This window comes from Scomber japonicus, chromosome 23 (genome assembly GCF_027409825.1).
Source record: "Scomber japonicus isolate fScoJap1 chromosome 23, fScoJap1.pri, whole genome shotgun sequence".
NCBI lineage: Eukaryota > Metazoa > Chordata > Actinopteri > Scombriformes > Scombridae > Scomber > Scomber japonicus.
The window spans coordinates 1,668,072-1,682,893 of record NC_070600.1 but is presented as its reverse complement, the minus strand read 5'-3'; positions in this window follow the sequence as shown (position 1 = coordinate 1,682,893).

Below are 14,822 nucleotides of genomic sequence, written 5' to 3'. Positions count from 1 at the left end.
ATTAGCGTCACGTGAGCAGATTCACTATGCACAATGTTCTGTGAGTTTCTGAGGGCTGCTCAACTTTTACCGTAATAGCTGGAGAAGCTGCGCCCATTAAAATAGAAAATGCTTAACAATCCTCAATATCAGAGACAGGTGTGGGTCCAGATAGGATGGCGTCTGGGTCCAGATCCAGACCTCGGTCCACCTATTAGTGACCTCTGCCTTAGACGCTTACTTCAAATAAGAAAAAACTCCCTAAAAAATCTCTTTAATGTGGATAAAGGTGGAAGAAAGGCTAAACTCTTGCAGGATGGGGAGCCAGATCCCAAACGTCAGGAAATGGCAATGACATCCAGGGAAGCAGAGCAGTTCCAGGATGGGTGCTGGTCCAGGAACAGATGGAAAATAGGAAGGGAAGAGAGAGGGACACAAAACGTGGACGCTCATGTGCTTGTGGAACAAACAAACAAGGTTAGAGAGATGCAATGGCTATCAGACCAGCTGCAATAATCAATTATCTTGTCGGCAGGTCAGCGGTCGGCAGTAAAGTCACTGAAATAGAAACTGACCCGCCGTGCAGTGCAAGGTTATGAAGTACTCAATTAAAGGCAATTAATTGTAGGTTAGGGTAAAAAAGATTACTTTAAAGTATCTATATTTAAAAGACTTGGATAGTCTGACATGATATGATGTGGCATATTCATTAATGATTGTATATGTCATCAGAAGAACCTTAAAGTCAGATCTATAATTGATAGGAAGACAATAAAGGGAGGCTAAAACTGGTTTAATATGGTCAATCTTTCTTGTCTTGTACATGGCATACCTGTAAACAGAAGATTACAGTAATGACTTCTGGATGAAACAATGCATGTTTTAGAGTATCTGTATCAGCCATGGACAGGGAAGACTGAATTTTACTTTTGTTACATAAGAAACAAAGCTGATTTCATTAAAGTGCTCATCAAAAGAGAGACTGCCCTTAGCAAAAAGTAGTTTATTCAAGTGTACTACCAGTATACTTATTTTATACTAAAACTGAGGCAGTATACTTGAACTTTACTTTTTATATACTATATTTTATATACTTAAGAATGGTATAGTGAAGTATACTTGGCTTATACTGAAAAGTCTAAAGAAAAGTCTGAGACTAAGTACATTAATACTAAGACTTACATTATACTTTAATACTAAAGCTTATACTTGTACTTTAGTATACTTTTTACTTCTTTCTGCCACAAAGTACTAATACTTAGTATATCTTGATCCAAGTACAGAATAAGGTCAAGTCATTGACTCGTGCTTACATTTCATTTAGCAGAATAAAAATGTTTTTCACTGCACACATTAGCTTTGAGGTATTACCCCTGTTATAAGATCATATAGTATAGAACTAGTACAATGGCACTATATAGAAGAGTGTACTTGTGCTATACTTTAAGTATACTTCAATAAACTAAAATGTGGACTAGAAGTACAGTATATACCTAGTACACTAGTAGTATATAGATGAGGGTACTTGTTGTATACTTGAAAGTGTACTTTTGTAAACTTAAAATGACCTTATAAAGTATATTTAAAATTACTTTTATACTTTTATAAGAACAAGATTTAGTCCAAAGAGTTATTAAATTAGTATACTTTCTAGTACACTACAAGTACATGGTCCATAGTATACTTGCTATACTTATACTTACACTCAAGCATACTTAATAAAATGAACTTCAAGTATACTCCTTTTTGCTAAGGGTGAGATCAAAAGTCAAGTCAAGATGCTACACTTGAAATCACACAGTTGTTGAGGGTTACTTTTCCATGATCAAACCAACACCTGTGTCTAGCAGGGCCGTTGACCAGCATCTCAGTTTTATCTGAACTTAGAAGCAGAAAAATTTAGTGGCACCAGTTTTTCACATCACCCAGGAGGGACTCTGATTTAGTCATTGGAGTATGATCATCGGAATGTGAGATGGCAACACCCATGGCTGCAGTGGCTTCTTCCAGTCTGTTTTGTGCAAGTGTTCATTTGTGTCTGTTAATTGTACTGACAGAGACAGAGACAGCTGAGGAAGCTTCACAAGCAGTGTGAAAGAAGACATAAGCCCTGAGACTGCAGAGGACTACAGGGTGTGAGATGAATATAGAGATTTCTATGTAAATGCCAGCTTGACTTGAGTCACTGCTCGACGTAACTGCTCCCTGTATAATGGAAAAATGCCATCATGTTAGTGGAGCAGTAAACAGATCATATAAACAATCATATAAAGACATCCATTACTGCTACACACTTTACCTTATTATTTTGACACTTTGGCCACATTTAATATGAACATCAAACATTGTGACATTATGAGTGAAAATAAAAAAAAGCATAATAGGTCCTCTTTAAAATGGAATAAAAGCTGCACCCACCCCACCCTTACTCTCCCTCCTATTACTATAGAACAAAGTTTGGGATTCATTTTTTCCGGTCACAGTGGCAGAAAAGGAAAAGCCGTTGTTCTTCAAGGAAGTAGCTAGAGGTAATTTTACGTACATTAAAATGGAAATAGGAGATGTTTTTAGGAGAGGAAACCCCCTAGGTAATCTTACTGTAACCTCATGCAGAAAGCATATAAGAGTATAAGAGTAAGTGGTGGTGTGGAGACGAAAGACTTTCTGACAGGTTGCCTAGAAATGTGACTGGATACTGTGCATTAGTGACATTACTGTTACCAGTTTCAGTACTTCCTATGACAGCTGAAGGACTGATCACTGAATCAGTTAAATTTGTGTCACAACAGTGGTTTCATAAGAAAAGATCCACTGTTTGGTTGACAGACAAAGATCCAATTTACATTGATGCTATCGGTGTTCCACGCGGTGTACCACGCGGTGTACCACGCGGTGTACCTAGTGAATATAAATTGGCTGATCAAGTTGCGGCAGGTTTTGAATCCACCCTCTGTTGGTGGTGTACCATAAATAAAAACATAGACAGGATTAACTACATCCATTACAATGTTCAAAAACTAGGAAATTGGACCCAGAGCGGATTTGAAGCTGTACATGGCCAACTGGCAGCTACTTCCCTTATGGCTTTTCAGAATAGAATAGCGCTGGATATGCTGTTGACAGAAAAAGGTGGTGTGTGTGCAATATTTGGGGAAAAGTGTTGTACTTTATCCCCAACAATACGGCTGCTGATGGCAGTCTGACTAAGGCCATTGAGGGCCTGCGTTCACTGAATGGTAAAATGAAAGACCATTCCGGTGTTGACACCACCTTGTGGGATTCATGGATGGATGCCTTTGGGAAGTATAGAGCTCTGGTATCTTCTGTCCTAGTCTCAATTGCAGTTTTTGCAGCGATTTTGACTTTGTGTGGCTGTTGTTGTATTCCCTGTCTCTGTGCGTTAATTAATAGACTAATCACTACTGCCATTACACCCGTGGATAGTCGATTTGCTCAGATGTATCCTTTGCTTGGACATGATGATAATGATAATGATGATCTTGAGGATAATCTACCTGATCTGTTCCCGATTTCGTCTAATGTTGATTCTGATTGGTAAACAGTAAAAAGAAAACAAATAACTCTGAGTGTAAACCTATATGTTCTCATAAAAATGATCTTACAACTGAAAATCTTTTGAAGTGGTTGATATAAGTGAAATGAGAAGATGAGTAAATATGTGATAAACAGGAGGGAAATGTTGGAATTATTGTATGTAAGTTATCCCATATTTACCCTTTCTATGATCATTAACCTTTATAGTCTACAAGCATGCTGTTTTAAAGTTGTTCTTCAGGACCTGTGACCAATCTGTGACCCTGCTCAGGACGTCTTTGAAGTGTGTGTCCACCTGAGACCAATATGTGACCGATTTGTGACCGACTTGTGACCCCCACTCCTTAGAGCAAAAATGACTATGTAAATTAGGGAAATCCTGAAACCAATAAAAAGAAAGGGTTCGGCAAGGTTTGCTCAGAACGGGTTGGAGATTGAAACTGAGCAGATCTCTGGCGTTCTCCTTGCAAGTAGAAACTCTAATCCTGTCGTCTTGTCTTCTTTGTTTGATATTTTAAGTGTTTTAGGTTGCCTGAACCTGACACTTACCTTTTACCTTCTCAGCTTCACCTAAATGGAACCTACTATCTGCTCAGTTTACCATAGGATGAATGAATGTAGACTGGCACAAAACTTTTAAAGAATATAGGACATCAAACAAACATTAATATAGGATTCCTCTGTTATTTCTGAAAATCACAATTTTTCATGGTCACGCACGCACACACAGCTATGAATGCATAAATTTTAACAAAATGAAGAAGCGTTTTAACCTTCTTACCTTGACTTGGCAGTGCAATCACTCACTGCTTAGAGCACATAATGCGGCACACCTATTCTTACTATCACTAAGCAGATAATCTGCTCTAACAACACACACTCAAAAGCCTTTCTACAAAACATAACCTTGTGAAACACCAAACTATTTAATTGAAATGGTGGAAATTATCAGATAAACTGAAATACCGGACTGAAATGTATTATTTATCACACCAAACACACACTGGTAATGTTGGAAAACAGGTCCTAGTGAGAAGGGAGAGTAGCTTTTCACACTATTCGATTAACAGTTTCACCCTCTGCCCATGATAATCCTCACTGTCATCTGTATTGTACAGTAACCACAACATTATCTGTTATTGCATTTCATCATTCCAATGGGCCAATAAATGGGTCAGTGTTTAGGGGTTAAAATGTGAAAATAAACGTATGAATAACTTGCACACATTCTTTTTTTTGTGGACCAAGCATCAAATTTCTGCTTTTAATCCATTTTGAGAGAATATATTAGAGGATTATGGCAAAAATGTCTAAGTGGTGTAACCATAAAAACTTTAATCCAACTTGTTTAAAAACAGTACATTCTCAATATAACACCATATCAACTACAGTAGTTTGGCATGATCTTACATTATAACTTTTATATTAAATAAAGCTAATGGAATACTATTGTTCTAAATATTACATTTCATCTGGAGAATCATGGAGATCAGGAAACATTTACATGTTTTAAATGAAGGCATTATTCCACTAAAAGTCCACTTAAATACACTGTAGGTGATACAATATTTAATATTTATCATTCTTTTGTGGTTACACCATTTGACATTTTCAGGAGCATTCAGTCTTACTTTTGGTAAAAAAATGGTGCAAATGTCATTTAAATGATATAAAACCAACAAAAATACTAAATGTACATTTGAACAAACCTGATGCTGCTTTTAAAACTAGTTTTTAAAGATATTTTTGAATTTGAAATTAAAACCTGAAGAGTTCGGTTTAGAACCTGCTCTATGTGTAAAGTGCCTTGAGATAACTTTGTTGTGATTTGGCGCTATGCAAATAAAGATTGATTGATTGATTGATTGATTGATTGATTGATTGATTTCTCATCTTGCCAAACCTTATTTGTCACTGACCTACACATGTATTGCCTTCAACTTTTTGAGGCCCTGACAGCCTCTTACTCCCTGACACACACAAGTCATATGTATACTTCACCAGGGGAAGTGGCTAAGTGGTCCAATATTTCTAGAAGCAATCATTTGAAGAATGCTAAAATGCTAAAAGTACTACTTTCAATCTACAGAGGATAGACTGTAGTGTCTGTTAAATGTCCAAATTTACATATGGAACATGCATAAAATATGGTTGTACTGTGCAGCTTATATTGGAAATAGATGCCACTCAATGAGCAAGCCAATTATGCATCATGTCTTCCATATACAGCAGACTGGTATGCTTCTCCAGTGTCATCCCAATAACTTCAGTTGTGATCGTCTTTCATCATAGGGGGGTCAGCACTGTCTGCCATCGTCACTGACAGTTTTAAGGTTGGTTGCTCTGCTGCTGTTCAGGCGTTTCCTGCAGACTTCTGCCTCAGTGACACTCTTCTGTCACGAACTGCCACTCTGAGTTAAAGCCCTGTGACTGATGCAACGGCTCCCTCTCCCCTCGCAACTCCCATGTGGCTTGAAGTTCTGTTAGCCCACTTAACAAATCCACACCTTTTTAGTAGGCTTGTCTTGCAGAATGGATTCAAAGTCGGCGAATGCTGAGCCCTGTGAAGAGGTGGATACACTGGAGAGACTGAAGTGCACTATATCATCAGCACATCTGTCCCTGTTGACCTGAGTGGATCAGAGAGTGTCTTTGGAGAGAGCACTCAAAGCAAGACTCACTCACTGCAGCACTGAATGAATTTGATGTGATATAACTACCAGCATTAAAGTATGTGAAACTGTACCAGGCTGCAGGCAGAAAATGGAAAGTTTCCCATCAACCTCAGCTAAACTGAAAGTCTTCTACTTTACAATGAAGTAAATAAAATAACATTTAAACTAGCAGCTTTGTTCCCATCTGCATGCTAACAGGCTCCAACTGACAATGACAGCATGTTGATATTCATTACCAGTTGTAATGTTTAACAAGTTGGTTTAGCTTGTTAGCATGTTAACATTTGATAATTAGCACTAAACACAAAGTGCAGCTGAGGGTGATGACAATGTCATAAGTTCTGCAGACATTTAGTGATAGAAGTATTGGAAAAGTTAAACATTTTACCTGATGATAGTACTACATGAACAATTTCAAAGTCCTTACAATTACAACATCCTCTGTGGACTATGAATGTTTGAATCCAACAGAGGAAAAGAAAGGATCACCAAAGTCAATAGAAAACTTTGTCTGAGAATAAAAGTTTGAACTAAACTCTGACGCAAATTCTCAAGTAGAAACTTGACCTGCTGGTGACACAAAATGAAAAGTCAGGGATACACCAAAATATGTAGGATTTATCCTGGGGCAAACTACTGACAAACCTAACCTAACCAGCTCACATATTAGCACCAGAACCCAACCCTAACCCTTTTGATAACTTTAAAATCTATTTTATTACCTTAACCCCCTGCAACACTGCGTTTTATATGGGGACCTAATACTTTGACCTGTTCTCCATGTTCGTACACACTTTTTTGTGTAGTGGCAGCATCTTGGCCAAATCAATCAACAGCTGATTTAATTCAGTAAATAAAGATTGATTCATGTAAAAATACATGTATGTAAATGAGAAAACAATAGCACAAACTTGCTGGATGGATACTGAGATTGGTACTGATGGTAAAGCCTGGAGAACATTGTACGTTGTCAAGTAAACAAAAAACTGTACTTGTGTGATTTTTGTGTGAACATACTCATATGATTGTGACTGTTTTCCTTTACTTCTCCCAACCTGTACATAAAAGCTTTTCCTTTGTCCAGTCATTTTGTTGTGCAGCTCTGATACCATAAAGCAAATACACACTGTCAACAATCAAACAACCAATGACTGTCACCTGAACCCATCAGACTGTGGTGCATCTCACCTCGCTTAGTTACTAGATGATGGTGTTAACTGGAGCCTTATCGAATGTGTGGACTTTGCTGGGTGATGAACTGTAGTCCCTTTCTCCCTGAAGAAATGATGAAATTTTTGTGAAGGATTACCTTCACAAAAATGTCATCATTTCTTCAGACTTTAGCAGGGGCAGTCTGTATTCAGGGGTGATGCCTGCAATATTACAGGCATTAAAATGTATGATGTCCATTAAGGATGGACATGATTTCAGATGAATACCAAATGATCCAACAAACACACCTTGAGGAAATGCATGCTGTGATACCTTAATTTTCAATAAAATGGTGAAGTAAAATGTTAGTGTTCCACTTATGTGTACATTTCAGACAATGTAGCAAAATCATTGTATGTTGAATGGACAAGAACAATTGGCATAAGTCATGGGTGCATAGTGCTGGGACCTCTATCCACCCTACTGGAATTACCCAAAATAAGGCATAGTAAGTTTATTGTACAGCATTTTTCCATTCATTCATTCACACTTTATTCAAGCATTTATTTAGACAGGGTAAGCCATTGAGAGCATGCTCTTTTGTACAAGCACACCCTGATTACAATACAAATACAACATAGAATAAACAATAAATGTAATTGGCATCCCATTAAGACTAGTAATTACTGCCTTGGAACTGTTAGTCAGCTCTCTATAAAACAGCATACCTTTTGTTATCTGAGTTTAACAGTAAATTAAGATTCATCAATGCTTAAAATTAACAAGAATAACAACTGTTCATAAAATAGTAGCAACAGAGCTTGTGCTCAGCTTGTGTGATGACTTAAGATCCAGGTGTTTGATGACTAAAATCCTTTATCTGGTTAAAAGATATAGTTAAAACCAACAACGACAAGAAAGTTAAAAATTAAGATCTAAAAAGTGTATCATAAAAATGTAGATTAATGGATTAAAAAAGTCAGTTTAAGACACAGCTTGACAAAGTTTCTGGCGGGCAAACAACACTGATGCATGTGCGTATCAAAAGACATGGATGAATTATGTAGCACTGTGTCCCTCCATTCCTTTTTCAGAAATCTTGTAGGGCTGCTGTGTGGAGAAAGGAGAGTTTGTTTTTCAGAAATGGGCCTTCTCAACTTTGTAAAACAGTAAATAAACTAATGTCTATACTATAGCCTTCAGGGATACAAAGGTATATTCATTCCATTCCATTACTGAAATGAACAGCATCTATGTCTGTGTCCTCCATGGTGCTGGAAGTCATACAGCAGCAACTGTTTCCATTGTTATTATTCATATCCTTATTAATAAGAATATTGATCGATAAAAGCTAAATCCAGTGCTTCATAATGCCTTGCCTGATGCAATATATGGATAATGGAGAGGATGTATTTGGGCCATATACCAAGTGAAAATATGTGAGAATGGCACATTGAATGGCATTTCACTTCTACAGGATGTCTAAAGGAAATGTGTCACTTCATATTACATGAAGAAGCCATGTTGTTAAGTCAGCTGAAGAGGAGAAGGGAGCAGATGGCAATAGGATATTGTTTAATCCAAAAAGTGCAGTGCTCCCTGTAGTTGGCTTGGGTCTAGGTTGGATCATGTTCATACCACAAATGAACCGTACTAGAGTTTGTTTGTAATCAGACCATATCGAGACCACCTGTTCAACAAGGTCTTGGTCCACTTGTTTTGGTGTGCAGTGTGATTGCTGTGTTCAGACCTATCCAAATGAATCGCACCAAACCTGAGTTTGATTCAACTTAACTAAACAAGGCAAGTGTGAAAGCACCCTTAGCTTGTAGTGGGGTTGATTGTCCACAAATCAGAGCATCTGGGGCTCAATCTTTAGCTCCTCTAGTCTGCATGTCCAAGTGTTCTTGGGAAATATACTGAACCCCATTTTGCTCCAGATGACTGAGCCATCAGTGTATGAGTGTGTGTGAATAGGTGAGCATTAGAAACATTGTATTGTGAAGCCCTTAAGATAAAAAAGCAAAATATGTCTTCTGATGAGCAGGTTGGCACATTGCATGCATATATAAATGCAGTCCCATTACCATTTACCGTAGTAATATAGTATAATAATATAATATGTAATATAATATAAGCAGCAGTGGCTGAGTTGGTAGGTGTATAAGCATTCTGCATGCTTCTCATAATCAGAGTTGCACCATGTATAAGACACAGATGTTACATTCTGGCCCCCCTGCACTCTGTATCAGTGCTGAAATCACCAAGAGCTGTGCTGTCACTGACAGACTCCAGTGACTGGGGTTTTTTTCTTCAATTGGAACTCCCCGCCTGTTCGCCCTAATGATCTCCACTCTGTGACTGTGACTGTGGCTGGTACCAATGCTGCCATTCAGCCCAAACAACACAATTGCTTTAATTATGTTGTCCTACACCACCACACAGCTACGGAGTTTATGCAGCTTCCTAATTACACCTGACAAGGGGTTTTTAACCCATTGTCAAGAGTGAGAATGAGATTTTAAGAAACAATACCTTGTTACATCCAAAGAGGCTGATGCCATAGCTTCAGTGTGGAATATGGAAGCAAAACAAAAACATGGGCAGATTGGTGGAAACTTTGTGCAATTACCATATACCATGCAAGATGCAAAATATAAACTGGATCACAGTGTATTGCAGAGACCTCAATCTCTAGCTCTGTCTCCTGCCACCATGGAACTATTTAAAAGATAATCTCAGACCAGTAAATCAATTTTCATAGCAAGTGGGACATGAAGTCAATCCTAACTGAATCTGGGCATAAACCAGGAGACATCTCTGTGCTTAATGAGGCCTGCCTTCCTGGCTATAGGTACATGGAAAAAGCTTGCAGCTCTGGCCGTGGTGATGTTTAAGCAACCATACACTGGACTAAACCAACACAGTCAATGCTTCCCATATACTGCCCCCAAAACCAAACTCATCTCTTCTGAGAAACATGACCATCAAAGCTCACTCTGCTCCATGTCAACTAACATGGTCATTGTTGGTTATATGAACATACATATTGACAACCCATCCTGTCAATTCGCAGTGGAGTCTGATTGAGATGTCCTTAGCCATACCAGGGGATACACACTTGACCTGTTCATGACTGACTCCCTTATCAATAACATGTCCAACCACAAAGTGTCAAATGCTTTTTCGCAAGAGGAAGAGCATTGACCCAGCCAACATGACTATGGACCTCCAGCACAACACTTGCCAAGCTTTCTGCACCAGTGGATGACCTAGTGGCCCTCTACGATACATCTCTGAGCATTGTCTTCATGCCTCTGTCAAGACGTGTGAGCTCAATTTTTCACGCTTTGCTCCCTGGTTCATTGATAAACTGCTGAAAATAAAAACAACCGGATGTGTCCTGGAATGAAGCATCAGACGCTGAGGCTCGCTGTTCATAAATTGGCTTTCCGTGAACATCAAAAGACTCACTCAAAGACCATCAATGATGCTCGGTCACAGTTCTATTCCAACCTAATTAATAACAATCCTGCAAACACTAAGCAATTTTTTTCCCCACAATAAATCATCCTCTCTTCCTCTTTCCCCCTGAAGTCACAATCATCTTCCTCAATTGAGGCTACAGAAGAGCAATCCATCCACTCTCTGATATCCAGCTCTTCCTCGCTGCCTCTTCCTGTCATTGACCCTTTTGTCTTTGAGCTCACCATATTTACTATTTTACTGGCATCAGGCAGAGCCACATTAAGGAAATCCTCAGGAATATAAAACCCTGTACTTGTGCCCTGGACCCCATTCCGACAGCTCTGCTCAAAGCATACATCTCCATTCTCAGCCCTCTGACCACCCAAACTGTCAAGCTCTCTCTTCAAACTGGTAGTTGTCATCTGCTCCCTCCTCAAGAAACACACTCTGGACCCAGACGTTTTCTCCTTCCTGTCGAAAGTGTTGGAAAAAGGTGGTTGCTTCTGAGCTTCTGGACCACCTTAAACACAACAATCGATTTAAAAGTTTTCAGCACACAGCACTGAAAAAGTTCTGCTCTGGGTTGTGAATGACCTGCTAAAGACAACTGATTCAGGGTCCCCTTCTCTTCTGAGTCTCCTTGACCTGAGTGTTGCATTTGACACTGTGGATAAAACTATCCTCTTAGAGTGTCTCCACACTTATTTTAGTCATAAAAGTACATTTATACAATGGACTATATTCAAAACAGTGCTGCCAGGATGCTGATAAGAGTGCGGAAGCATAAACATATAACATTAATTCTGTTTTCATTGGTAGTAAATGAGGCACCCTCAATAAGTCAATGATGTATGATAAAATAAAGTAATAGTGTTTAACACATATTAGCCCCGTGTGATCCTGACAATGGGGGGGTTTGGTGGGCTAATGAGGCTGTAGCCCTGTGAAGTCCTGCTGTAAATCAGCAGGAGCCTTTGCTCTGTAATGCTGACTCAGTGTCTAGCACTTGACTGACTATTGCCTCCACCTTCCTATTTTATCACACCAACTGAAGCGTTGGTTAGTTAGTTTGTACTACACTTAGGTCCATAATGAGAGATCATTTCTGGCCAAACTGTACTACATTTGTTATTTAATATAAAGACCTGTGACTATTATTGTAACCAGTATTACACTCATGTTTCTTATTAACCAGCATTGTGGACCTCATTGGGTCTTTGCACAAGGTAATTGCATACCACTTACAGAGTACTACAAATACGTCACCTCAGTCCAGTTAGATACCTTTACTTTTTGACCATGACTTGTAACCACAGTAGCTTGTTTACTGTATCCTGTCTTTCCTACAGTATAATACTGTTATACTCAGTACAAGGACCCTAAAACTGAAGCAGCTAAATGGAATTCAGCAATCATTCATTTTATTGTTAACACCTATGCTTCTCCTACTGTCACAAGTCAACATATCTACTGTGAAAATTTCGGCTATACATAGTCCCACTTTAAATCTTGGATTTCATACTTTTTATTGCCTTGTATAGAGAAGCATCGATTTGTATCAAGAGCAAATTAGGTCACCAAGAGCTTATTTTGCAGTTGACCATGAAGCAATCAGTGGAGACTCAAGGAAGAGTGGAAATGTGATTGGTAGTCGTCTGCCATTCACTGAATCCATGCAGGCCACAATTCTTCATACTGACAAAATATATGAATTAATATTGATTTCTCATAAGATAAAGAATAGTAACTGTCACCAACCATTTTTTTCTATAGCAGTATTTCTCACAATGAATAGGGTGATTGGCTGCTCATCCAAAACTAACCTTTGATGTTTCTTTCAAAGCTAGAATAGAATCATATTTCAATGTATCCAAGAAGCTCATCACTTGGACAGAGTGAGGCTGAGCAGACTAAAGCCTGGCTAGATCTCCATGAGGATTTCCAGGGTTAGAGAGTCCTGAGCCCCTGCCAGCCAGCAGTGCAGCTCAGAGACCGGCTCCCTGCTGGGGCTTTGAAGGCAGGCACTGCATTTTTAAAGTAGCCTGCCACAACTGATCCCACTGCAAGGACTTTGAGGTCGTCACCACCGACCCAGAGCCAGGAGAGCCCTCGCCCTCTGTGGGATCCTGTAAAAATGTTGATTTCACCTGCTAAGAAGGGACTTAGATTCAACCTTGTCAAATTGGAATAAAAATTCTCAGCCATGTAGGAACATGATGCAACGCAAAGAGAGTGAGAAAACAGAATGTGGTTCAGACGTAAGTGATCAAAAGGGGGGGCTGTGTTGCTTCCTGCTTAGCGCAAACTTCAGCTCAGCTAATAGTGTTTATTTGGATCCAGATTTTATATATTTAAAAAAAACAAAGACAATTTTTCTACTGAATTGGCTCAAGACTAAAACAATATTAAGAGGGAGAATACTAAATAAAATGCAAACAGCTTCAAACCCATTTAGCTCCTGCACTAATTATTATTGTTGTCAACATGTTCAGTTATTTACCCTCATCCATTGTGCTTAATTCTTTATAGGGCACTCATTGAAATATTTTGAAATTCAAAATTTCAACCCCAGACAGTTATAGGGGGGATATTACATGATGTTTTTGCTTTTTCATTTTTATGTTGCAAATCAAGGTCAATGAAGTTACCATATATGGTTCCTCACCAGTCTAGGGTAAAACATTTTCCAAAAAGTCTAGAAAACTCTAAAAAATACACATGGTTGTACAGTGTCACAGAGAGGCATGGGGAAATATAGTTATTCACCAAATAAAGGGATAAAGGATAAAACCAGTGATAATATATATTTTTGGCCAGTCCATCACTGAAATGTTACAACAACTATTGGATGAATTGCCACAACACTCTGTACAGACATTCATACTTTATAAATATTGCATTCTACTAACAAGTTTTGTGTGTATTAATCAGTCATTAATCATTCCTCTCTGCTCCTTTCTTGTCCAAAAAACTATTGCACTGGATGAAATGTTCCTTCTTTACTATGAACACACATCATAGCACCGCCCTGCTGCCAGAAATATTCACTACAGCATTAAATGTGGATTCATCCACTGCTGAAAATACTCCCCAGTAAATACAAGAAACATTTGTTAAAAACTATAGTGACCAGGTGTTTTTAGAAATGACTGAATCTGTTTTAAAAATGAAACTATATATATATAAGTTAAGAGGTGTATTGCATTACACTATGCAGCAACAGTGCACTATACGTTTGTTGTCATGTTTTATTTTAGAAGAGGAAAACACATGACCAACTGTTCAAATCTGTGCAACATATAGGTTAACTGTAGGCCAATTCATATTCTTGACAATATGCATGTTTTAAAAGTCCAATCATTGTAAACCAGTCTATATATCCACAGATATCACATCTGTGCTTGGGCTATACTCATGTTATGTTGGCAGATCATTTTATATCATCTCATATGTTACAGCATCATTTTCACATATGCTGTTATCTTGATGTACAGCTAAGAGAATCAGTTTAAAGCACAGGAGGCTTTCAGAAGGTGCTTTGCACTCAGCAGTTATTAAGTGCCATAAACTCAAATATGTTCTATATGTATTTCCCAAGAGATGTGAGTGTCCAATTACACATCAGTACACTATGTAACATTTGCATGCAATACATAAGAAAAAGATTGAAAGAATAAATCCAATCATTACCATCATATCAGTGTCTAACACTGGGGTCACGTTTCATCATGCTTTGTCTTTCTGCAAATTATACACACAGCTCTGTGATTACATGATTCAGACATATTGAGATGAAAGTGATACAATGTCACTCTTCACTGTAATATCAATACAATTCCTCCCAATTCAGAATCACTGATGAAATGTTTTCATCATGAAACAATTGTATTAAAGCAGAACATATCACTGTTTGTAATGTATCCATGCTCTGATGCACTGAAAAGACTCAAAGATGTTTTTGTTACGTAAGTACTATCTCCACTGAGAAATAAC